The sequence below is a fragment of the Lissotriton helveticus genome, chromosome 2_2 (assembly GCF_964261635.1).
Source record: "Lissotriton helveticus chromosome 2_2, aLisHel1.1, whole genome shotgun sequence".
In the NCBI taxonomy this organism is placed as follows: Eukaryota; Metazoa; Chordata; class Amphibia; order Caudata; family Salamandridae; genus Lissotriton; species Lissotriton helveticus.
In genome coordinates this window covers 242,912,891-242,940,761 of record NC_136060.1, presented here as the reverse complement: position 1 = coordinate 242,940,761, position 27,871 = coordinate 242,912,891, and positions in this window count along the sequence as shown.

The following is a 27,871-nucleotide window of genomic DNA, read 5'->3' as shown; positions in this document are numbered from 1 at the left end:
ATGATTAAATAAATATATTTCAACCTTTCACAATAATGTCACCTGTGTTACCTCAGATTAGGAAGTAGATTGTGCAGTTGGGGTGAGGCATGTCCAGAGGGACAGAGGAGGTGAGGTGTGTGTTCAAGACTGTAGTGGGAGAGAGGCCTTTCCTGGGGAGTATAGGTGGTGAGGCCTGTGTTTAAGAGTGCAGTGAACTAGACTTTATGAAGCCTATCCCACACTGCACTCTTAAACACAGGTCTCAACTTCTTTGTACCCGTGGACAGACCTCTCTTCCACTACACTCTTCAATACAGACCTCACCTCTCCTGCACCCCTAGACAATCCTCACCTCATCTGCAACCCTGAATAGACTTCAACTAATCTGTATCCTTAGACAGGCCTCAGCTTATTTACACCCTTGGACATGCGTCACCTCATCTGCACCCAGTTACCATCATTTATACTCAATACATTGAGGCCTGTCCAGAGGACACAGATGAGGTAAGGCTTGTCCAAGGGTGAGAGGAGGTCGGTCCTCTCCACTGTACTCATGGACACTGAATGCTTGTACATAGGACCTGCAGTGTGTGTCTAAAATGTTATTTAAAAAACGATTTTGGTGCAAATCAATGAGTTTTAGATTTTTGAGAAGGAATAAATAATGTCTGCATGATTAAATACATATATTTCATCCTTTCACAATAATGTCACCTGGGTTACTTCAGATTAGGAAGTAGATTGTGCAGATGAGGTGAGGCATGTCCAGAGGGACAGAGGAGGTGAGGCCTATGTTCAAGACTGTAGTGGGAGAGAGGCCTTTCCTGGGAAGCATAGGTGGTGAAGGCTGTTTGTAAGAGTGCAGTGGACTAGACTTCATGAAGCCTATCCCCTACTGCACTCTTAGACACAGGTCTCATCTTCTTTGTACCTGTGGACAGAGCTGTCTTCCACTACACTCTTCAATACAGGCCTCACCTCTTCTGCACCCCTGGAGAATCCTCACCTGATCTGTAACCCTGAATAGACCGTTTGCTTTTTGTCATTGCTTTGTTGTTTGGTAATAGTGGTCTATAATGTGCTATTTTTTTCTTTAACACAGATTGAAATCAAGATTTCAAGAGTAAGGAAAGATGCCCTCAAGGCAAAGGAGAAGAAAACATGATAACCGCAAAAAAACAAAAACAGCAACGGAATTACAGCACTCTTCCACAACAAATACTTCAAAAAAACAAGAACAAAGCTCCTGGTAAGACAACTAAGTCTTTCTTACAGAACATATGTAGATCAAAAAAAATCTTGGACAGCATGTAGAAAAAGAGAATGAGAGAGTAAATTTGAAAAGGAAGGAGAGACCCTCAAAGAATCCTACAGCTGGAGCAGGAGAGAATAATATGTATAGGAATAGAAGGCAGAATCAGTTTAGAGACATTCGTAAACGAATGTTTTGCAATAGGGTGGTTTAAAATTTGTTAAAAAACATTAGGAAAGGTAAACAGAGAGCTGCTTTTTATAAGAAAAAGAAAAGTGTAGAGAAGATTGTTGATAAGGCTTTTGAAGTTAAGAAAAAATTATTTATTTTAATAATTAATAGAATTAGGACACTTAACAAGACAATTGATGTTTTCAAATCAAACAGTAGATGGAAAAGAGTAATTAATCGGACTAATTTTTGTAAAGTTTTTTCAGGAGAATGGATGCACAGTTCAAGTTGTGAGCCATTTTTTAATGAGGAGAGTTACTTCCAGGAGAATGATTTAGTGCATGCAGTTGACACCAGTGGTCGAGCCTATGAAGTGAAAGACGGTTGTCCGATTGAAAAAGAGAAACTTGTGCCTAGAGAACCAGAAGAGGTGTTAACTGATGAAGTTTTAGGGAGACGTACTAAGGGTCCAGTGTACACTTGGAAGTGTAGTTGTATTTGTAGTGTGCAACAGGAATCAATTGATTTGTTTTGTAATTTCTTACGTACATATAGTAAGAAAAGTCTAAAGCAGAAAGTGAAGTTGTTGCAAGACTTAGATCCTTGCAGAGTGAGAGAAAACACAGGTTTGCAAGGGCATTCACTAGCTTGTCTTTCTAGAAAAGTCTGTCAGAGTGTTTTTCATCATTTTAGGATGTTAGCAGTGCATCATACCAAAATGAGGAAATTAGAGAGAATGTTGTATTATGCAAAAAGTCCAGCACTTAAGCTTAAACAATTAAACAGTGCTCTTTTGCATGGAACTGAATTAGATGTGAAGAAGATTTGTGAAGAAATTGAGATTTGTTATTTTGGTGAAAAAGAGGACAGTGTAGAAATTGACACAGCAATTCAAGGTAATGTGGAAGGTAGTTATAGTTAGGACCTAGTTTCCATTGGAAAGTGTTTTATCTTTTCCCACTATTTTTAGCGCCGGTGAATGAATCTTTGGGAACTTTTCCAAATACGTGGCCCGCTCCGGTCAGCTTCTGGCTTGAAAGTTTTGGTGTGATTCATCAAGCGGGAGCTGAGAAAAATGGGGGAATCAAAACACGTTTCCCCATGTTAATTTCCATACAAAACTTTAGACAACGCTACAGTCCGAACTGCTGAACGGAATTACACCAAATTTGGCAAAAAAGTAGGTCTTGGTTCAGAAAGGGCTCTTTTTTTATGGTGTAAATCTGTTCAGTAGTTCCTATAAGAAATTAGAAAAAGAAAACGTTTCATATCTATCCTCCATAGGAAACTTTAGACAAAGCTACAGCCCGAAATGCTGAACGGATTTACACGTAATTTGGCAAAAAGGTGGCTCTTGGTTCAGAATGATGATAATGATGTAAATCCGTTCAGTAGTCCCTGAGAACTTAGAAAAAAAGTTTTGATATTTGAGCAATGAGGAGGGTTCGCACACCGTCCAGGACATGAGCTTCACTCTGATTGGCTGCCAACACTCCAAACCAGGAAGTGTTGGCAGCCAACTTGTGACTCAAGCAAAAAGTTGAAAAAAGGTTAAAAAACAAGAAAAGGGGGCAATGTAGAAACACCCTGAATCCCTAGGCCTGCTCACAGGGTACCACAGGGACCCCCAGGGCCCCCAAAAACATTTATTTAAATAAAGAAAATCTGAAGAAATTCACACTGGTTGTGCGAATACTGGCGAAAATAAAAAAAACACGAAGCTCGGGCTCCCACGCTTCATTTTAATGAAGCCCCCGGGTGGGCCAGGTCCCCGGGTAATTGTCAATAAATATTAGCGGGTGCCCAATGGGGCCCGTGCAAGCCCAGGGACTGCCACCTCCCAGGGGCTATGCTGCTTGTGCGCAGGGGACACAGCCCCCCTGCAGCCCCTGGGACTGCCACCTCCCATGGGCTTTTTTTTAAACTAATGCTTGGGGAGTCCCACCCGGAGTTCTCAAGCATAGACTCACATGGTGATGGCTGTGGGGACCGCCACGCCCCAGGGCTGGCTCTTGCTGTGTCCTGGGGAGCCCACCCCGGGACACTGCTGTTTGCTGTGTCAGGGCAGGAGCAAGCCTTCCGCCCTGCCATAGCAAAAGCTGCTTTGCTTCATTGAGGTTCTAGCTTCAATGAAGCAAACCAGAATTTCTTTTCCACGAGGGGAGCTGCATGTCAGCAGCTCCCCTTGTGGAAAAGCAATGCCGACTCCCGAAGGAGGCAGGGAGCCCGCTGGATCGGAGGGGCATTGGGGCTCCCCCACAGTCCCCAGTGGAGCGGCCAAGCCCCAAGGGGTGGGTTCCCCGGGACCAAACTTGGCCCCCCTCCATCAATAATATAAAAAAAAACAAAAATAAATTAAGAGCACAGCCCCGGGGGATGGGGTCCTCGGGGCCATTAGAGGCATCAGGAAGGGGGGCCATGCAGCCCCCTCCTTAAAAAAAATATATTTTTTAAAAATGAGTATGTGGCCATGCCCTGGGGATGGGGTCCCCGGGGCAGAAATTGGCCTCGGGAGGTCCCCTTCCCTTTATTTTTTATTGTAAAAAGAAGGTCAGGCCCTGGGGGATGGGTTCCTCAGGGCCCCAAATAATGTAAAAGAAGTGGGTACATACATGCCCCCTTCTAAAAACATAATTTTTTTTTAAAGCTGCCATCGCGAAGTAGTGCCCTCCCCCTCCCTGCAGCACACATTAAACGCACCACCTGGACGTTGTAAATTGGGAAATTAATTCCTCTTGAGTCCTGAGGGTCCCTGAGGGCCAACTAGCCCACCAGGTACCACCAGTGTGTGCCACAGAGCTGCGTTGCAGAGAGGTGTTCCATGGCACCTGTTCTCAGGACACCTCCGTGCCGCACGCCCCCCAGCTGTGTGTGTACCCCCTCGCTGCTGCTAATTGTGACGATCTGCCGTTTTTTTCTCGGTTTTTTGCCTTGTTCGTTTTTTTCCCTGGTATTGGCCTGTTGTCACTCACTGTTTATCCTGCTGTTTCATTTGTGATATTTGTACCTCTGTCTTGCCTCCCCTGGTGAAAGCCCCGCTCCCCGCTTCCCGCCTCCGTGATCTCACGGCCCCGCCCCCTTTTCTTCCGTGTCCTCCCTGCTCCCGCCTCCCAGCTGCTCCTCCCTCCCTATTGGCCTTAAATGGAGAACGCGCGGCGCAGGTGAGTGCAACCTGTTCTCAGGACACCCCCGCGCCGCACGGCCCCCCAGCTGTGTGTGTGCACCCTCGCTGCTGCTAATTGTGACGATCTGCCGTTTTTTTCTCTGTTTTTTGCCTTGTTCGCTTTTTTTTCCTGTTATTTGCCTGTTGTCACTCACTGTTTATCCTGCTGTTTCTTTTGTGATATTTGTACCTCTGTCTTGCCTCTCCTGGTGAAAGCCCCGCTTCCCGCCGCCGTGATCTCGCGACCCCGCCCCCTTTTCTTCCGTGTCCTCCCCGCTCCCGCCTCCCAGCTGCTCCTCCCTCCCACTTCGCCTTAAATGGAGAACGCTAGGACGCGCAGCGTTCACGCGCAGAGGGTGCAACGATTGTGTGCCGAAGGCACTCCAAAGGCAAGCCCGTCTGCGCCCGTTCGCGCCTGTACCGCGCCCAGCGCCAGAACCCTTGGCCCCCGCCGATGCAAGACCACCCGATGGACCTACGACACCGCTACCCTCAACGCACTCAAACCCGGCCAGAACCCCGCCTGCTACCGAGCCACCCCGAAACGCACCCACAGACCCTTCACCTGCCAAGCCGAGCACCAGCAAGAACCACCTCAACTGCATCCTGCTCAACACCCGCTCCATCCACAGACACGCCGTGGAACTCTGGAACCTCCTCGACACAACATCACCAGACATCGCCTTCCTCGCGGAAACCTGGATGAACGCCTCCTCAGCCCCCGCCATCGCCATCCCGGACGGGTACAAGATCACCAGGAGGGACCGCGTCAACCAGACCGGCGGAGGCATCGCCATCATACACAAGAACACCATCAGCATCACGACCAACTCCGACGACAACCTCACCGCCGCCGAACACCTCCACTTCCAGATACAAACCGACCCCAAGACAACCCTCAGAGGCACCCTCAACTACAGACCCCCAGGACCACGCACACAGTTCAGCGAAGACATAGCAGACTTCATCAGCCCGCACGCCCTCCACTCCGCCGACTACATCCTCCTAGGGGACTTCAACTTCCAACTGGAGAACAACAACGACACCAACACCACCACCCTGCTGGACAACCTCGCCAACCTCGGACTCAAGCAACTGGTGAACACCCCCACCCACTACGCCGGCCACACGCTTGACCCCGTGTTCTCCTCCAGCTAGCACATCTCCTTCAGCCACTCCACCAGACTTCACTGGACAGACCACAGCTGCGTCAACTTCAGCTTCAAAAGAAGCATGACCCACCACCATCCGCAACAGACTCCCCGCAGGAGCTGGAACAAGATCACCGATGACCAGCTCACCACCTGCCTCAGCCAGAACCCCCTCGCCAGCACAACGGACCCCAACGAAGCAGCCAGCAACCTCACACAGTGGATCACCACCTGCGCCGACTACCTCGCACCACTGAAGACCCATCCCAGCAGACCCAGCAGCAAGAAAGCCTCCTGTTTCACCGATGAACTCAAGAGCTCCAAGAAGAACTGCCGCGCCCTCGAGAAAGCCTGGACCAACAACCAGACCACAGACAACATGACTGCCCTCAAGCACGCCACCCGCATACACCACCAGCTGATCCGCACCACCAAGAAGGCAGCGTTCAAGGAACGACTGGACAACAACGCCCACAACAGCAAGGAACTCTTCAACATCGTCAAAGAGCTCTCCAACCCCAGCACCGGAAACAACGACATCACTCCTTCGCAAGACCTCTGCGACTCCCTCACCTTGTTTTTCCACAGCAAGATCGCCGACATACACAACAGCTTTGACGCACAGACCACGCACCCTACCACTGAGCCAACGCCCCCCACCACCACCCTCTGCGCCTGGACTCCGGTCAGCACCGAAGACACCACCCGCGTGATGAACACCATCCACTCCGGATCACCTACCGACCCCTGCCCCACCACGTCTTCAACAAGGCTGACTCCATCATCGCACCCCAACTCCGGGACATCATCAACACCTCCTTCAACACCGCCACCTTCCCGGAGAGCTGGAAGCACGCCGAGCTCAGCGCCCTCCTGAAGAAACCTACAGCGGACCCCACCGATCTCAAGAACTACCGTCCCATTTTGCTCCTCCCTTTTCCTGCCAAGGTCATCGAGAAGACCGTCAACGGTCAGCTGGCCGCCTTCCTCGAGACAAACGGATCCCTCGACCACTCGCAGTCCGGCTTCCGTGCCAACCACAGCACCGAGACCACCCTCATCGCAGCCACAGACGACATCATATCCCTGCTCGACAACGGGGAAACAGCAGCCCTCATCCTCCTGGACCTCTCCGCAGCGTTCGACACGGTCTGCCACCGCACCCTAGTGCAGCGCCTCAACAACATCGGAATCCAAAAGAAGGCACTGGAGTGGATCATCTCATTCCTCACCGGAAGAACCCAGAGAGTCCGTCTCCCCCCATTCAGATCCGAGGCCACCGAAGTCATCTGCGGCGTACCACAAGGATCATCACTCAGCCCCACCCTCTTCAACGTCTACATGAGCCCCCTCGCAGCCATCGCTCGCCAACACAACCTCAACATCATCTCCTACGCCGACGACACCCAGCTGATCCTCTCCCTCACAAATGACCCCGACACCGCCAGAACCAACCTACACGAAGGGATGAAAGACGTCACCGAATGGATGAAGAACAGCCGCCTGAAACTGAACTCAGACAAGACGGAAGTCCTCATCCTGGGATCATCGCCCTCCGCCTGGGACAACTCCTGGTGGCCCCCTGCCCTGGGCACCACTCCCAAGCCAACGGACCACACTCGTAACCTGGGCTTCATCCTGGACTCCTCCCTCTCGATGACCAGACAAGTTAACGCCGTCTCGTCGTCATGCTTCAACACCCTGCGTATGCTCCGAAAGATCTTCCGGTGGATCCCCATCAAAACCAGGAAGACGGTCACCCAGGCACTCGTCACCAGCCGACTGGACTACGGGAACACCTTCTATGCCGGAACCACAGCCAAACTTCAAAAAAGACTCCAACGCATCCAGAATGCCTCCGCACGACTCATCCTGGACATCCCCCGACACAGCCACATCTCCGGACACCTGAGGGACCTGCACTGACTCCCCGTCAGCAAGAGGATCATGTTCAGACTCCTCACCCACGCACACAAGGCTCTCCCCGACCTGGGACCCAGGTACCTCAACACCGCCTGACCTTCTACACTCCCACCCGCCAGCTACGTTCCGCCAGCCTCGCCCTCGCCGCCGTTCCACGTATCCGCAGAGCCACCACCGGAGGAAGATCCTTCTCCTACCTGGCAGCCAAGACATGGAACTCCCTCCCCATACACCTCCGAATGACCCAGGACCAACTTTCCTTCAGGAAGCAACTCAAGACCTGGCTCTTCGAGCAATAGCAGACCCCCCCCCAAGCGCCTTGAGACCCTCCGGGTGAGTAGCGCACTATACAAATGCTATGATTGATTGATGGCATGCCCCTTTTCACACCTCTCTGCAACGTAGCTATGTGGCACTTACTGAGGTACCTGGTGGGCTAGTTGGCCCCTAGGGACCTTCAGGACTCTAGTAAGTAGGTAAGAATACTTTATTTGGTTAATTACAACCACAAAAGTATACCCTGTACATAAAATTGCTATTAAAACATAAACAAGATCATATTAAAAACATGGCATATGTACATAACATAAAATACACATTTCCTTCATACAAGATACAAATGTCCACCTATGAATAATTAGGTCGGGTAATTCTTTCATCTGCATCAAAATCCTTCCAAGAAATTCCATGCCGTAGAATTACCCTTTACATGCACAGCATTATCCTACCCCGAGTGCGCAGTAGATGATATTTACTCTGTACACTTGAGGAACACCCTGACCTTACTCATAAATTTCCCCATAGCACAAGCAATGTCTAGGTTTGTCATTTCAACTAGAAGACTAGCAGCTTGCATCCTATTTCTGATCATATATTTTTTAGATATCGGGCATAAAATCTCTTTTCGAAAGTCTAAAAACTTCATACAATATAGTAAAATATGCTCAATATCGCAATGATTACCTAACGCGCAAGTACAGGTACCATTACTATTCAACATAACATTTTTGATCTCATTATTCCCATAGCAGGGATTTATCCCCATTCGCACTTTTAGTACCTCCCGTTTTAGGTGGAAACTCGGCAATCTGTCTAAATAGGGATACTGTTGCTTAGATTCCAAAGCCGAGGTCATATGCGACACTGAAACTTTCCGCGAGAAGTACTCTCTATCGTATGTGCGGGAAGTCTCAGTCCCAGTGTTCTTAGTTCTTTCTTAGCTATACTTGGATGACCCAGTTGCGGGCATAGTTTTAAACCCAACTCTCCATATGCTTCACCTAATGTGGCTCTTGTCTCTTTCGCCCAGGACAGATCACTAGTGACAATTTCACTTTTACACCACTGGGAAATTTTTAGGCGCTCTCCAGACCCTAGGCGCTGCCAAAAGCGAATTAGTGCCATGCACGCAGTTGCCGCCCAGGAGGTAGTTCCCAACTCGAGTCTTGCAGCTTGTACCATAGAGGATTTTGGCAGTAAGAACAGGCTTTTTAGGATATTTCCCTCTTCTTTATCCCAGCCTTTTTTCCCACTTAAATAAAGCACTACTGCCCCGTACAGGAATTGGGGAGGGACCAGTGCTAGGTAGGCTTTTATGACCGGCCTATCTGAGTTTTCTCCATAAACACTGTTAAATCTTTTTAGTCCCTTCACAGAAGCAGATGCCCTCATTTTAAGGGCCTCCAGATGGGTATACCAATTAAGGTTACTCATAAACCAGATTCCTAGGTATCTGTATTCATTCACCCTCTCAAGTAAATTTGTGCCCAGAAACCAAGAGAACCTGATTTTACTCCTTCCGAAGCATAACATTTTGGTATTTTCCGTGTTCACTGTTAACTTTTTATTTAGGCAATATTCATTGAACATGTTTAATTTTCTCTGGAGACCTATCTGCGTCAGGTCTATAATCACTAGATCGTCTGCATATAATAAACAAGAGACATGATTACCTCCCACTTTTGGGCTAGCCCCTTTTACCTCTCTTAATTTTGCTGGTAGGTCGGCCAAAAACAGGGAAAAAAGCAGAGGGGCAAGTACGCACCCCTGCCTCAAGCCATTTCCAATCTGGATCCTCCCAGATAGTCCACCCTCCTCATCCAAGATTATCTGGGCCCAGTTTTCAGTGTGTATCCTTTTATAATCGCCAATAGGTCTCCATGTAGATTGTATTCTTCCAGGGTTGACCATAGCTGCTCCCTACTCACAAGATCGAAAGCCGCGCTGAAGTCCACGAAACAGCAGAATAAATAACCCCTCTGTTCTATCGACTTCCGCGCGAAGGCCCAGAGAGAAAAACAGTGGTCAACCGTCGAATGCCCTTCTTTGAACCCACCCTGTTCTGGGGGTACTATCTGGTTATCCTCTGCCCAGTCCTTTAGCAGGCCTAGAATTACTTTGGAGAATACCTTTTCCCCAATGTCAAGGAGATTTATTAGGAGGTAATTTTGGGGGGAGTTTACATCGCCTTTTTTGTGTATCGGTCTAACAATAGCCCCTTTCCAACTTTCTGGTATTAAACCTGTCTTTAATATCCCCTGAAACATATTTGAAAAAAACTCAGCCGACCAGTCAGGATTAGTTTTTTTAATAATTGCAGGTAGGGGGAGGAGCCTAGCTCGCGACCGAGATGGCCGCGTTTTAGCTCGGCTCCGTTCAACCACCTGTTTTCTTCGATTATCCTGTATTTCTCCTGGCCCCGGGAAGCCCTCCTTGCGGTGTTTCGGTACCGCGGGCACTTTGCGGACACTTACCCGTTGCTCCGGTGATCCTGGGTGCTGTCGATCCTGTGCGGTGGTCCCGCTCGGAGCCTTCGGGGCGGACTGGCCTGGACCTCCTGGCAGCGACGGGACGTGACGGAGCGCGATGGTCGGCCCTTGCTGGCGCTGTGGATCTGGTTGCGGAGGCTGATGTGCGAATAGACCGGCTGTGCCCGTTGGCGGACCCGACTGGCCTGGGCCTGGGGGTGCGGACGCTGCCTCCTGCGGGGGAGCCTCCTCATTTATCCGGCTTGGTCCCCCCCTTTGTTCCCCGGCCCGGCCATTTTGAATTTTCCGCCCGGGCTCGGAGAACGGGGCCGGCGGCACGAGGGGGCCGCCGAACATCCTTCTTCTGGTGGGTCTCCTTCCTGCCTTGGGGCGCCCCGCCGCAGTTCGGCTGACCTCCTTTTGCTTTGGTGTTGCTCCGGCCGGGGCCCCCGACGACCGAGGGCTTGCTGGGCTCCTAAGATGGCGGCCGACCCTGAGAGTCTCTGCCGGGCCTGGGCGAGCACTGGGGGCCCGCCACACGGCCCGGATGTCGGATCTTGTGAAGGGTTTCCTGCACTTCAAGTTGTCCTGGATGCACTATACTCCTGGCGGACTTCCGTGGCTGCGCCTGTTTCCCCTGTGGAGGCGGACCCACTTTTTGATTTAGGCGGGCCCCCATCGTTGGATTTTGCTTCCTTGTTGCAGGGTACGGCTGGTGTGCTCCTGGTCTCTGTGCCTCCGGCGGAGACCGCATCCTTGAATTGGAGACTCTCCGACGCCCTTCGTCGTCCTGCTTTGTTGCCTCGGCCGCTGGTCTGCGGTCCGTTTGCATCCTGTCCAGGCCTCGATGATCCTTTCTGTTTCTCATCGCGTCGGCTCCCCGGCCGGGGCGCCTGTGCCGACCCAGCTGGGCTTGCCTCGTTGGACTTGTCCATAGAACTGTGCCTGCGGTGCGAAGATTGTACCGTAACTTTTTTATATTCTCCGTATTTTCTTTCACGTTTCTCCTCAGGACTGCCGCTGGATTCCCTCCTGAACCCTGTGTCCCTCGTCGTTTGGACTTTGTTTGTTTGGATGATTACAACCTTGGACAAAAGCGGACAGGGCTGAAATGACTTATTATATGCGGTAGTCTTGTTTTTGATCTATGACCGACATGTGCTGTTGTGATGTTGCGTAACTTCGTGGGACTCCTGAAACTTATCCTGATGTCGTTCAACTTCCCGTGGGCTCTGCCTCTCCCCTTTTCACAGGTGGTGGGATGGTTGCAGATTATCCTGTTTTTTGCCCTCTCCCGTGTATAATGTTCCTTCCTTTCCCTGGCCCTTCTTTTTGCCTTTGTTTCTACCTTGTTTCTTTCTCCTATATTTCGGGTTCTATTTTAGGGCGACAGGCACGCTGCTGGGGGGTTGGCCGTAGCCTTCTGCAGGGGTGTAGGGTGGGCTTGAGGGGTGGGTGGGGGGGTCTTTTGCTGTTTTTGGGGGATCTTTTTCCTCCTTTCTTCTCCCTTTTTGGTTCTATGGCCCTTGTGTATCCCTTCTTTCGGGGCTCTGTCTCGTCGTCTGTCCCCCTGGTGTCTTTCTGGGGTATTTTTCCGGTATCACGATGATTCTGATTTGCTGGGTGTGTTTTCTGTATTTTCAATGTCTATTTTGTACCGGGTTATGGTTTTCCTGTTTCGTCGCCCGGGGGCGGGTGTTTGGATAAGAGTCCCTTCCTTTCCTTCTTCCCCCTTCCTTTCCCCCCCCCCCCCCCTTATGCGGGGTTCCTTTCTTTTATTGGGGGTCCGTTTCGTATTGTTCTTGTATTTGGGTCTTTTTCTGTGCTGTTTGGTGGGATGGGTGGTAGCTGCGGTGGGCGGGCATTGGACGGTGTGTGCGATGGCCTTTCCTCATGTCTGTTGTTTTGACCGGTGCTTATTGGTATGCCTATTTCGTGTTTGTTTCTCCTGTGTTTTTTACGATCATTGTATTGCTGCCCGCCGCGGCCCCGCCCCTTTGGATTGTCTCTTGGCCCGCCATACTCCTGTACTCCCTAACCCGTCCTTTAAAAATAAGAAAACTACCTTTCTAATTCTTATCTCCTGTGATCGCTCTAAGATGCTTGTTATTTCTCCTGTTTCTTTGCCTTTGTATACTGTGATACTCTGTGCATTGCTCCTGACATTCGGCTCTGTGGTGGCCAGCCCGGTGGGTTGTAGGCCCGTATTTGTGAGCTCTTTCTGTACAATAAAGGTTTTCAAAAAAAAAAAAAAATAATTGCAGGTAGGTTGTCTGGGCCTGCAGCTCGAGTAAAGTTTAGACCAGCTATTACTCTCCTAATATGGCCTGGGGTAAAATGTACTAGTATATCCTCCCTGACTCCTGGTCAGCTTATCGATATTATTTCCCCTTTGCTAGGCCATTTGCCATATATTTCCTCAAGGTAGGCTGCCCACTTATCCTCTGGAACGGAGCACTGCAGGGATCCCACAACTTCCCCCGTGCATTCCTTAATCAATTACCAGAATCATTTAACATTTTTTTCCTCAATGGCCTGAAGTAAGTTAACCCAACATTTTTCCTTAAAGGACCTTTTTTTTTCTCTAATTGTTGACTTGTATTTTAACCTTGCTGTCTTTAGTTCTAGTGATGATATATAATTATAACTACGCCTAAGGCCTATTTCGTGTTTCTTAATAGCGACCTTAGCATTCCGGCATTCATCATCAAACCAGGGTTTATTGACTGGAGGTGCACTAGATTTACTTTTTAGCCCATGATTTCCCCGTTTGATTTTTATCCTGAGACACTCCACCAGTGGCTGAAATGCCAGAAACCGGTCCTAGGAAGCTTGTTTCCGGTCCAGGGAAGGCATGGCTTGACAGTTTGGGCTGGACTGTTCCCGTGAGGCACAGGGTCAGATTGATTTGCATGTGGCCATGTCTGAACTGGGGTGGCAGAGTGGGCTAGGGAACGGTGATGGATTAAACCCAGATTTGTTGACTGGGTGTGAGTGCTTGATTGATTCGGATGCTCCGTCCATCACCACCCCCTTTTGTACTGCTTTGTTCGCCATAAATTGGCAGGATACGCTCAGACGTGAGTCCCTTGCTCACTTTACCACTGGATTCAAGCAAGCCTGCCTGAAGATGGCTGAAATGCGTGTGTGAGTGCTTGATTGATTCGGATGCTCCGTCCATCACCACCCCCTTTTGTACCGCTTTGCGTACCATACTGTAGGCCTGAGCCAGCGGGCAGCGCTGCCCTAGAGACATGTATTGAGTGCGGTGCTGCAGGAGAGGTTGGGATGCATCACCCTGAGTGCACACGTGCGAAAAGCGATGTTGCTGTACATAATGATGTGATCTCTGACCGCATTCAGACACATCTGTCTCATTTTAAGGACCTGCTGGACCGTACTGTAGGCCTGAGCCAGTGGGCAGTGCTGCCCTACAGACGCGTGGTGTTGGCTTTTAGGACACTGTAGTGAGCTTTTTACTAAGTGTACATGCACACAGGCTCTCGCCACTGCATTACACGCGCACATTATGCTTTTAGCATGCGCTCTCTTCCTTTCAATATATAAACATTCATATAGCGTAAAATTATTATTTAACCTTGTGAATTCTCGAACACTCCATCCCGTAGTTAATAATGTAGGACTATATTATCAAAGAACGGCAATAACATTATCACCACTTTAGCAGCAAGAAACTGCTGCTAAAGCGGCTTTAATGGGCTTGATAGTATGCTCTTGTGAATATGACACACAGTTTGGACTCCCCAAGTCCGGCAGCAGCTCAGCTTAGCAGCATGAGACTCTAGACAGTACCTCACATATTTTCCGTACCCCAGGACTTTCAGACCAGTACGGGTGAGTAGTTCATCCTAGTAGTTATAAACACAGCTGACACTGCTACCACAAGGGTAGTGCAGCGGCCATGGCACATGACTTCACAGCATAAGATACACAATTTGGGCTCACGCCTTAATCCGCAAGTCCCGCATGAGCTCCCCTTAGCAGCATCAGACTCTAGGCAATACCTTCCTTAATTTCTGTAGCCCACCACTTTCACACCGGTAGGGGTAAATACTTTGCTTTGCACCCTCTCTATAGTGCACCCTAAACACCCCACAGAGGTTACAGTACTCCAACCCTTCTCTTTCCCACTTGTTCACCCTTTTTTCCCCTTACTTGCTTCAATGGAATCACAAAATGGCGGCCAATTCTTCCTAGCTGCAACCGTTCGCACCCCTCGCTGCCAATCAGCAGCAAGCTCGTGCTCGTAACGCCTCAGCCAATCAGATAGCAGAATATCGATATCTGTAAATTTCAATTTTTCTCACAAACAACTGAACGGATTCACACCAAAAAAACAAAAGTGTGCTTTCTAGACCAAGACCCTTCTCCCTGCCAAATTTGGGGTAATTACGTTCACCCGTTCGACCAGTAGCCTTGTCTAAAGTTTCCTATGAAAAGTAACATGGAGAAAACATGTTTTGAGACCCTCTTCTTTCTCAGCCCCCCCTTGACGAATCATCCCCAAACTTTCAACATAGGAGCTGATATCAACAAGGGCCATGCCCTCTGAACACCTCTCTGCAAGGCAGCTTCCTGGCGTATACTGGAGGTAGCTGGTGTGCTAGTTGGGGCCCCGGGACCCTCAGGATTCAAGGGGACTTAATCCACCAACTTAAAATGCACCACAGGGCTCACTTGCACAGTGGTAAAGGTAAGGGGCGGGGCCTGAGGTGAGGTGTGCAAACACGCCGTGAGGCACGTTTTAAGTTGGGGAATTAATTCCCCTTCAATCCTGAGGGGCCATTCCCATTTTTACACCTCTCTGCAACGCAGCTCTGTGGCGCTTACTGGAGGTACCTGGAGGGCTACATGAACCCCAGGGACCCTCATGGTTCAAGTGGACTTAATCTCCAACTTACAAAGTGCCAGAGGGCATGTTTGCAGAGTGGTGGAGAAAGGGGGCGTGGCCTTTGTCTACCTCTCACCAATCCCACTGTGTGGGGCTTACTGGAGGTAAAGGGTAGGCTACTTAGCCCCTAAAGGACCCCCAGCAGTAAAGAGGACTTCATTCCCCCTCCAAGAGCAAGCCAGGGAGTGAGTTTGTAGAGTGGTGGGAAAAGTGGGCATGGCCTGGTATGAGTACTTAACAATGCTGCTGTGTGGGACTGACTGGAGGTAATAGTTTGGGAAGTTGGCCCCCAAGGATGTCCTTTTGGGCCAACTACCCCTCTTGTTACCTACAGTAAGTACCACACAGTGGGTTTGCTAAGCTGTCTTTGGAGGCCATGGCCCCCTTTCTCTACGATGATGAAGTCCATAAAGTCCAATTTAATCCTGAAGGAGTTTGGGGCCAAGAATCCCTCCTGGTATTATCTGTAAGTCCTACGCAACAGAATTCCTGAGCGTTGGTTGGACACCCAGCACCCTTTCTCCACCACTCTGCAAACACGACTACTAGTTAAAGTAGCATATTTCTGCTCCTCTGATTTAGAGGTAATTTTAATCCCCCTGCCCTATTATGTGCTAGGGGCTTACAGAGGAGGCCATACTAATCTCAGGGGTACCCCAACTCATAGTGATAAGTTTAAGTTATAAGTTTAAAATATTTGTAGAGCGCAACATACACCGAACGGTTTCTTGGCGCTAAAATAGCAAACTGCCAGGGGGGCTGGAATTCACCACTGGGGCATAAACTGATGCAAAAGCAGAATATTTTAAGACAAAAAGGCCTGGGTAAACAAAAAAGTTTTCAGGGATTTGCGGAAAAGGGAGTACTGAGTAAGGGATCTGAGGTGGAGGGGAAGGGAATTCCAAAACGCAGGGGCAAGAGTAAAAAATTTCGAACCGCCCTGTTTTTTTTTCCTGAAACGTGGGGCCACTAATAGGTGCTGAGCCGAGGAGCGGAGATCTCGGCAGGGAACGTAAGTTTTGATGGCTGCAGATATAAAGCTTGGGGGCCAGACCAGACCTGGCCTGGAAAGTCATACAGCCTAGTTTAAACAGGGCGCGTTCCCGAACAGGGAGCCAGTGAAGGGTCTTCAATAGAGGGGAGGTGTGATGGAATCTAGGGAGACCGAATGCCAGGCGAGCCGCCTGGTTCTGCACCAGTTGGAGCTTGCGCATGCTGTACTGTGGGATGCCGTTGAACAGGGCATTCCCGTAGTCCAGACGGGATAGGACCAGTGCGGACATGATCAGTTTGAGTGCAGAAAAGAAAAAAAAACGAGAAATGGAACGGATAGTACGAAGAGTAAGAAAACAAGAAGAAACCACCGAACCTATCTGGGAGTGTATGGTGAGTTTGTCATTAAGCTTAATGCCTAAAGTCTTAACTGAGGAAACTGGGGTAGGGGGAGAACCAAAGGAAGGGGGCCAGAATAGAGAATTCCAGGGACTGGAGCAACCACCCGTAAGCACAAGTTCCGTCTTATCAGGATTGAGCTTCAGGTGGTTGAAGTTCATCCAGTCCCTGATAAAAGATAAAATAGATTGGAAATTAGATATAGAATCAGGGGAGGAGGACAGATTAAAGATGAGCTGGAGGTCATCGGCATAGTTATATACCGTGACCTCCAGCTGCTGAAGATCCCTAGTGTATGTGGGTGATTTCCCTGTATTCTAAGTGTCTTTTAGCATTACACTGGATCTAGGCCTGGTTAGTCAGAGTCAGTTACCACCAGTACCCATCAGAAAAAGTTGTGGGCTTAGGATGATTTTGCAACAAGGCGTCTTTCTGCTCCTCTGTTGGTTCTTTCTGCTCATGTCTTGCGTCTTCCTGCACTTTTCTTCATCTTTGTGGACTTCTGTTGCTTCTTTTTGCATTTCTTTTGCTTCTTTCTGCGTATTTTTTCTTCTTTTTTCACATGTCCTACCTCTGTAGGCATAGTTAGAAACTAGTATTTAAAAACCTTTCAAATTCACTTAAAAAAACCCATAGGTTTCAAGAACGTTATAGTTAGAAATTAGCATTTAAAAAACCTTTGAAATTCACAGAAAACAAACATAGGTGTCAGGCACGTTATAGTTAGAAATTAGCATTTAAAAAACAATAGAAATTCACCCAAAAAAACATAGGTTTCAGGGGCATTGTAGTTAGTTGGACATTTCACTCGAACAAAACAATAGAAATTCCCCCGTTACAGTTAGTTCAGCTAACTATAACTTGTGCCCACGCAATGCACTGCTGATGACGTCACATATTACATCACTCATGACGTGGTCAGTGACATCACTCATGACATCACTGATGACATCTCAAATGACATCACTCATGACATGACTGATGACATCATCCAGTGAATGTGTGTTTTTTTAAATGTAAATAAGTTTTATATATGTATATGTCTAACAATTTTTTAACATACTCCCATTTGCGATTTGCACAGGATCAAATGGATCTAAGTGGTTAGATATCCATGGGCCCACTTGGGCACAATTCTCCACTTCAACATGGATACACTGGTAGATCAAGATAGACATTTAAATACTGCTCGTACAAGAGATAAAAGGGTTTTTAATATTTTATTAAATATAAATCCTTTTATATGCTGCTATTTAGCTATGTTCTTTTTATAAACTGGAATTTGATTGATATTATCATGAGCCATTTTTATAACAGCATGACATTGTGAATGAATTTATTTAACCTTATTTATTTATGTATTTATGTATTTGAATATTTATGTGATTTATATAATATTTATATTATTTATATATGCTGTTTGAACCTATGAGATACATTACCATAGGAGGTGAAATCGTTGTTCAGCATTATTGTATTTTACAGGCATCTGAACTACTCATGGTTGTAACTACTATTGTCAGCTGTATAGTATATTCTCCATATTTATTACTAAGTGGGGAGTACGTCACTCACTAGCACTTTAAATAATGTCAAACTTCCTCACCCATGTCATGTGATCGAGGCCCCATGAGGGCTAAAACACGTCATGGCGGTGGTGGTGTCGGACATTTAATAAAACATATGCACCATCCAGTGGGTTCGCTTCATCTTCTGTACAGAGCGTGATTGTATCTGGAGGACGATTCTACTTCATACATATATATAAATATATATATATCATAATTCAGGTACTGTTGGGCAAAAAACACATGACAATCTGATTGTCTGGTACAAGGTATGAACTCATTTGGCATGTTGCCAACATAATGTACACAATAAGAAACCAATAACTGTAAATAAAAATGACATTACAATTCGCATCGGACATATGTGAATCTATAAGGGCACTCATCAACTTCCTCGTGCCTCTGTATGGCCTTGCAATTGATTGGTGAATTGTCTTGCTTTTTTAATATAGAGTTTACATGTTTTAGTATTATTCTCCATAGGAAAGAGTGCATTAGCTCCTGTTTTATGTCTCCTGGGGAGAAGTGTAAGAGAGCAGATACAGTCATCTGGTTCAGGATGCAGAAAGTGCTGCTATTACATTGTTCTAAAATCCCCCACATCTTGTTTTTATATTCATAAAGAGATTTTGTTCATGTTAAGTGGAATTACTGCTGAACTGCTGCTGAATTTATTAGCTCCCTATGAATACCAAACCAGTTCGTTATGCATAATGTTCTTTCAATGAATTGCAGGCTAGGCAAATGTTAAGATAACTCAAAATATACTGTTATCTTTTGACTGATAACAGTAAAATATAGTTTTTCTTTCCTTCCGTTGAAGGGCTCGTCATAGACCTATTTTGGACGTCATAATTTAATCCCTTAAAGCTGAATCCTTTTTTACAAATTCACTTTAGGCCTAACTACCAAAAGTCTGGAACAAGTCCTGTCACTTTGGCATATATAGTTTTAACCTGGAGCACATTTCAATAACATCCAATCAGTGCTTGAAAAAGAAGTAGAGAAGTGCAGGCACTCACCGAGCCTGACTACCTGCACTTCTATTCTTCCATTTCAAGCATTGACTGAATGGATGTGATTGAAATCTGGTACAGTTTAAAAATATGTGTGTAAAGATGAGGGGGTCTTTCCAGTGGTAGCGAGGTCCCCTGAGTACCCGTTTGCTACTCTCCCATTAAAAGTATTGACGCTGTACTAATAAGTGCTTGCAACTTTCAAATGAAGGAAGTGCAGGTACTAAGAACGGACAGTTCCTGCTCAATTAAAGCACTGGAGCACTGGACACAGCACTGGACACAGCAATTTTATAAAAATCATTTGCACAGACCAACCTGTGCAAATACACAATCTTTGCCCCAAAGGTTCGATGCGAATACGCCGTTCATGCAAATTAAGGGCCCTATTTATGAGAAACAAACTCAGCACGATGCTGCAAGTCATTTTGCTGCACAGCGCTGGGTTAGTTTCGTAGCACAAGGATGCACCATATTTACTACAATATGTCACATCTCTGTGCTTTTCCCTGCACTTGCGCACAAACTGCTGCAATGCGCTGGCGTAGGCACCCTTTCACCATGGTGCACGGATCACTGTGTTGTGGGGAGATTGTTGTTGTGCAGGAAGGGCCAACTTCCTGCACAAAAACAATCAATTGAGGTGATTTCCTCTTCCACTGTGTGCTGTAGAATGCCGCATGCATTGAAAGAGGAAAAAAAAAATTGGAGAAATTAAAACATATTCACCTCGCTACGCGTAGCATTCTGACACATATACAGGTTTACAATTGCTCGTAAATCTGGAAATGCATCAGTGTACATGGGTGTTGTGTATGAACAACCAGACAACATGTATGTCACACCCCTAACACGCAAAGTATTGCGTGAAAAGGTGCAGTATTTACAGGCACAAGTAAAGCCACACAGGGTGGCTTTACGTGTGCTTGTAAATATCATGCAGTAGGTTGCACTGTTGGCGCGTCATACATCGTGACGCACCGGCGGTGCAAGGGGCTTGTAAGCAAGCCCCTACATTTATATAGTTTGTTAGTGCACCTCCTTTTGTCCACTTCATATCACTCATTTTTAAACACGCTGGTTCACCATATGTTGGTGCAAAATTCAACTGCACAGTTGCAACATTTATGTAATCTGTCATCTGGTAGGGAATTATGATTCATTGATACATTTTCTCTTTTTATATCCAGAGCGAATACATACTGGGTCAGTTTTGTTGATACATCTACGCTGGTGAATGAGGTGTTTCTCATTAAGTCTTGGTTCTGCATGTCGAAAGCGTAAAATCAATTTAAACAGTTTACTGTATTCTTCATGATATCTAGATTGCTTTCCCAAACCTCTCAATACGATCATTATTTTACATCAAATGAATGCTGTGAAGCAACGTCATACCAGGGTGACATCAATAAACAAACAGGTAAATGGATACCTTTAAAACTGTGTACAGCAGATGTTGACCCACAGTTCATTAACTAGAAAGTGTAAAAAATAAAGCAGTACCAGCATTTCTCAACAACTCATACGTCAGACAAGCCTATGGTTATTCTGTGTTTTTGGGGAACGTAGAGTGCTAGTGATATTGCTGGTCACCTATCCTCCACTCTGTTTGCCTAAATGGATGCTATATCAGCAAGCTGACCTATCAACCCCCATGGTGGGACTTAAAGTTTAGAGTATTGGAATCACCAACTGAAGTAGGAGCTCTGGGTCCAGTGAAGAATGTAATGATACTGGATGGGAAATCTGGTACTGGATGTAGGTCACAAGATGGAGTTATTGATAACAAACATTTTTAATGCCTTGGGCTGGGCTATGTTGTGCTGGAGCTCAGCCCTTACAACGTAATTTCTTAGTCAAGTCGTCAAAGATTTTTCCTCATTGGTCATATGAACCTTTGATAGCTGACATGAGGCACTAAAAAGGAGAACATCACAACAATACATCTCTAACTTGTGAAGCCAATATGACTCCACAATAAGGACCAGGAATCGCTAAATAGGTACATTTTGGCTAATTTCAGACCTACTTCACCACTGACTGATTTCTCTAAGATATTGGAGAAGCTGATTAATGGTCAACTGACAAAATGCTTAGAACAATACCAGCTGCTGCATCCTACCCAATTGGGCTTCTGCTCGGGTTAGACCATGGAATCCACCCTTGTTGAAGTCTCTGACTCTATCATGTTGGCAGTAGACCACGGGAGACAAATCACATTAATACTTGGCTTGAAGCTCAGGATATACCCCTTGTTTTTCTGCTTTACACTTGTGCTTTATCATAAATCACAGTGTTTGATCCGTGGAGGGTGACCAGGATCTTATCCTTAGAGCTTAACATATTATTGAATTTTACCTGTGTTTCTTCCCAGCGCAATTAACACTCACTCACCTGTCTTTTCTGTTGACAAATCACGTTGCTGCTTTTTAGATCTATCTGCAGCTTAGGAAACTGTGTCTCATTCTACTCTTCTGCAATAGTTGGAAAATATAGCAATAAAAGATCCATGTTGGCTTGGATTTGATCATTTTTGTCTGACCAAAGTCAATCCGTTTGGCTGTCACACAATGCCTCTGACCCAAGACTTTAAAGTTTGGTTTTCCCCAGGGCTCTGCTCTGAGCCCAACATTGTTCAATGTTTATGTGTCCCCTCTAGCTGCACAGATTGAATCTTTTGGCATTCAGGTGGTGTTCTACGCCAATGAATTGCAGATCATCATTACTCTTGACAGAAATGTACCTAACATCCTGAGTAGTTTCAAGCCTTACCTCTCGGTGGTGCTCAGTGGATGTGTCTTAGCAACTTGCAGTGTAACATGAGCAAAACTGAGATCTTGCTATTTCGCATACCTCCTCCAACGTGGTATGGTGAATGCTGGCCTAGTCTTCTTCCACCCCCGCCTGCCCCTACTACCAAAGCATGGAGTCTCTGGGTAAAATTTGATAACACAACTTCTTTTAGCCCACAGGTCGATGGCGTGGAGGGCATCTGTTTTGGTCTTCTAAAGTTGCTGAAGAAATTCCTGTGTTTTTTACATTTGCAGTATCAGAAGATGGTAATACCTGCCCTTATCAACTTAGAAGAGTCAAGCTGGTACAAAGTGCTGCAGATCAGCATCTATCAAAACTGCCAACATATTCAGCATCACCTTAAAGAGCTGCAGTGACTGCCCATCAAGGAGAGGGTCCGGTATCAAGGGCTTATGTTGGCCCATAGAGCCTTTCAATAGGCAGGGCTGCAGCATCTGGCTAAGGATATTATTCCCTATCATCCGGCAAGACCTTTGTATTCTTCTGATGCCTTGTTGGAGGTGGTCCTGAGAATAAAGAGGAAAAAATGGAGTGACTCCTCCTTTTCTTTTCTTAATGCCACTTCTTGGAATAGTTACCCTTCCTTTCCATCTTCAGGCAATGAAGGACACACATGCCTTGGAAGGCTACCCTAAGACCTGGCTGCTTGAAATGGCGTATTACTAATTTGCTTTTGGTATAGGTGGTAGATGAGTGTGGCAGGGCTGGAACACTCTTTGAGTAGCTATGCGCTTTATACATTGATTGATTGATTCATTCATTTATTGATTGATTGATTGAATAGGATTAACTGGTTCTATTTGGATCACCAATTAATCCAGTAAATGTGTAAGCCAAATGCAAATCCAATTAGTACATTAGTGCAATAGGCAAAGTGAAATCCCTCAGTTGATTGAGCCGCATTAGAATGAGATACAGAATTGCAATAGCCACAATACAGTACCAAATAAAAGTGATTAAGCCAGATATAGGGCCATCTATCAAGGGCCTCTAGCTTGGGAGCATAGAAAACGAAGGTGTCAGTATGATCAGACGCCAGTAGAAGTCTAAAAAAGAAAATCAGTGTTTAGCATAAAGCCTCACACTTTGCAAAGAATAAGGCAAGTCGAGAGGTCTGTACCTATCCAAGTCTAAATGGAATTTCTCCTAACTCTAACTATCAGAACACCACTGTAAAAGTAACTGGAGATTCAGAAATATCTTGTCTCCATTCACACTACCGGGAACCGATCTAGTCACTACCTGAATGCATCCGCAACATAGCTCTTAATTCCCAACGCATTGACTTAGACTGCAGTTCTCAACCTTGAACATTGTGCCATCGAGGTGCATGATGAACAGAAGGCCTCTTTTGACTTTTGTTTCTCCTCCTTCACTGACAAGTTCGCCTCCAGGCCTCTCTATGTAAATGTAAATTGATAAATGTAAGTTGATACTTGTATAGCGCACTACTCTCCCACAAGGGTCTCAAGGCGCTTGTACGAATACTGCTGTGGAACCCCTCCTGGCTTTTCCTGTGAGGTGTCCACTCCTGGGCACCCCCAAGGTGGAGGCCAGGCATCCTTAGCGTTGTGGGGGCCGTTGTGGAGATTAAGGAAGCTATTGCCCAGAGTTGCAGAGTGGGACTCCATGATTGGTATAGGCACCGAGGCGAGAATTATCAGGTCCGTGGAATTTTTTAGCCCAAGACCCGCTGAGGCGGGGAATTGAACCCTGGTCCCGGGCTGGACCTCTGCATCAGGATCTGCCACTCTAACCATTGAGCCACACTTCTCCAGCAATCTAATACAGACAATAATCCTTTCTCTAACTAACGAAGTAATAAACCTGCATGATAAGAAAAACATATTGGCAAGCAAAATGTATTTCAACTGAGACCTGCAGTCAGATTAACTTTAATTAGGCATTTAATATGCACTTCAAATATTTGATTATACAAGTGTACTTGTAACTTGTAGTATAAATGTAAAAAATGAATAAAAGAATACATGTTTACACATGCAGCATAACTAGAAGTGGAAGTGTGAAACGTGAAGAAAAAATGCATGATTTCATGATTAAACTGAACATTAGTGCACACGTACATAAATAGTCTCTATAGAGAAATACATTTCATTATCACGTTTAAATGCTTAATACATGTTAATAAAGTCAACACAATTAATATAATGTCAGATGCATGTATATAATTGGGTTTCGGTGACGTGTCAGGTTGGAGTCTAAATTGGAATGCTCCAGCTGTAGATCCATTGAGTGACTTATAAATCTGGGAGTAACCGCTAATTAATGTCAAACTTTATTTGTTGAGAGATAGTTGGATAAAGAAAGAAATAAAAAACTTTCAAAGCCATAGAAGCAAGTGATTACCCAGTCACACTCTCTTTGTAATTCACTCTGAAATATGAATGACCCAGTTTGAAAAATTCTAGATCTATGAAAGTAATAATTTGGAAATAATACACAAGCAAAACAGATATGAGTTAGTAAACATTGTCAAAGCTGGTGAGAATGACGTTTTCAACCTATAAATAATTTAGGTGCGAGGAATGTTTTTTTGTTTATTTTTCATTACATGCATATGTCTGAATATTTTCATCTGGATTAACATGTGATTAGGTACTGGGCAATAGAACCTATGGATGATGTAGGCTGACATATTTACTTATTCTGTGTGCTGTCCTGTGGGTGGATGCAAAAGGTGAGTGACTCAGGAACAGACCAATGGTAAAAGTGGGATGTATTGAAGACATTTGTATATGTATATTGTTGGACTTAGCCCTCTCTGCATGGTCACCCCCAAACATTTTGCCTTCACCCATCCTACTTATGCTGAGTTTGTTTTTGTTGTCTTTAAGACCCTATACATTTTACCACTGCTAGAGTGCTAAAGTGCTTGTGCTCACTCCATAAAACATGTTAAAACTGACTAACACCCGATTGGCTTATTTACTTTATGTACAAGTCCCTCCCAAAATGTTATAACACATACAAAGGGCCTGTAATGTTTTACCTGAAACACTTATTGTGTCACCCACGTACGTATCCCCTTAAAACATGTCCGAGGTCTGTCATTGCCGCTTTAATGCAGTTCTAAACTGCCTATTTTACATGGTAATATAGCCCCTTGCCAAGCCTTAAACTCCCCTTTTATTCCATATACGTCACCCTTAAGATAGGCCCTCTGTAGCCCATAGGGCAGGGTGCCTTATAATTACAAGGTTGGACATGCACTTTTAATGTTTACATGTCCTGGTAGTGAAAGACTGCCAAATTCATTTTCTCTACTGTGAGTCCTGCCTCTCCCATAGGATAACATTGGGTTGCCCTATTACAGTTAATAAGAGCTAATGTTTGATTGGGAACAGGTAAACATTTTATGTTTTATGTCTGAGAAACTGTAATAAAAAATCCTCTTTAATGGTAAAGTAACATTTTAAATTATAGTTTCAAAAATGCTACTTTTAGAAATGTGTTGCTGATTCTTAAGGATTAATGATCATGCCTATTTCGAATAACTAGAAGATCCAGTTCCACACTTTATAAACCACTCTAAAGTCACTACAAAATCGCTCGACAGGAACCGGAAAAGGGAAGGAATCCATTTCAAGCCTAGCCCGGAGACGAGTGAATCATCCGTCTCAGTCTTCGCAATGCCTTCAAGTAGGCTCTTTTTGCAATATTACAAAGCATGGATATCAAAATATAAAAGGACTAGCATTTAAATTACCTCATGTTTCTGTTACCTTAGATCAATGTTGAAATCTACATCATGATCGTGTGTGAACTGAAAACAGTCAGTGCACATTTGGAAGTGTTGCAACAATGTTACAGCAAGTAAGTCTAACAAGAGCTTTTCCTCTTTCACAATAAAATATCAGCCAGTTTCAACCGTTGGAACCGTTGATGCGTTAGTTGCACCGAAAGATATTTACACGCTCTCTTTGTTACAGAAATTCGGCCCGAAAAAGCACAGGCTGGTTATTGACTAAAAAACATTTTGTCTGACAGGCCTCGCTTCCTTGTCACCGAAATAAGTGGCATAGCCCAGTTTTTTTTTAGAAATACACGGAAAGTGCAATTTGACAAATGTAGGAGCAGAAAATAACTCAAATGGTCTTTTCTGTTTCAGCTAGCACCGAAATTAAGAAATTAATGCTAACATCACCTCCTGAAGGAACCGAAGGCTCCCAACCTTGTTTAAAAGTGAGTTTTCACATTCATCCCAACACAAAAAGCTCCATAAATGAGTAAGACAAGTTTTAATAAAAAAGATTTTTTGTTTTTTTGTTACAGATCTAAAAACATCAGCCTATTGCTTCTGACAAGCTTGGCTACAACAGTTTTGTGATACATTGAAAACTAGCAACGATTGACCAAGCCTATTCAATATAAATATTGGTAAACAAGTAGCTCTTTCCAACTCTTCCTAACAGATACAAATAAAAGCCAACATAGTGTGCTGCTAGAAACACATGAAGCGAGCGACAACCTACTGTAATTCACTGAGTAAGCACTTTTGGTTCAGCAATGTGCACGCGGAGCACAGCCCATAATAATTACTCCTAAATAAGTCTAAAAAGCTCCATTTCTTCTTGCAGCATTTAAGTCAGAGCATGCTGCTGAAATGCTGAGTAAGAACAACCAATAGTTCAGGTGTCATTTGTTCTAATTTAGTTGGTTAAAAAATAGTATTAATTCCTGAGAAGGGCTCATTTAAAAATTGCCTTTTTACAGATTACACTGTCATTTGCCCTGAAGAAAATCCCTTGATACCTACAAGGATCAGAAACGTGTCTGCATTTTTACTCCATGAGGGTGATTAATATAGCCCAACTGGCATGATAGGAGATCAATTTTAACTACATATCCCATGATGCTTAGAGCTTAACCTCGTACAAGAAGGAACCCAGCAAAAGGAAGACAAATAGTTTCTATAGGAGTTCCTTATATTAATGGTCTAACAACCATGGTGTAACAATACTTTGATTTATGAGATTATTGTACTCATTGTCCAATTTCATTAACAGTGATAAGTTGCATTGTTTAGTGATTATATTAACACTGACAAGTTTATTATTTTGAGATTATGTTTTCTATTTATTTGTGATGACTTGTATGTACATTTTTATGTGTATCGCTTTATGTTCAGGCAAACATTGAACAATACAAAATGTGTCATAAATTGTCAAAGTTTTGGCAAAAAACAGCCAGGACCAAGAAAAATAGGTCTACATTGGTAAATATTCTGCTAAAATAAATAGCAGGAAATAAAATAAGGTGGTCAGATTCCTTTATTTTTTTTACAACTTTTAGAAATTTGGCATTTTCCTTCCCTAACTATTTGGTGTCTGCAGGCTGTTCCTGGGTTCGCATGACTGGGTATAGTTGTCAGTTGGACTTTGTTTATTGCTCCTGGGCTGCCACATGATTGAGGGATTAGGTGTGCCCTGATAGAGCATCAACTGGCAGGATGGTAGGGCATAGGTCGGCATAGTCCCACTTGCAAATTAAAAAGCTATGCCCTGCCTCCACACAAAGGACTTGCACCACTGCAGTGTTCATGGAGCCAGAGAAGGGGAGGCAGTAAACTTCAAGTACCTCAAATGGAATTCTGTAGAAACTTCTGCTCCAAATGAGGCACCAGGTAAAAAAAGCACCCTCAGGCCCCCTCTTTAGTTCACCTTTTAGACCTGCGGAAGGACTCTTAGAGGACTGCCTGGTGCTGTGTATTGCTGCACCTCGAAGGACTGCTTTTCTACCTGAAGTCACCCTTGAACCCT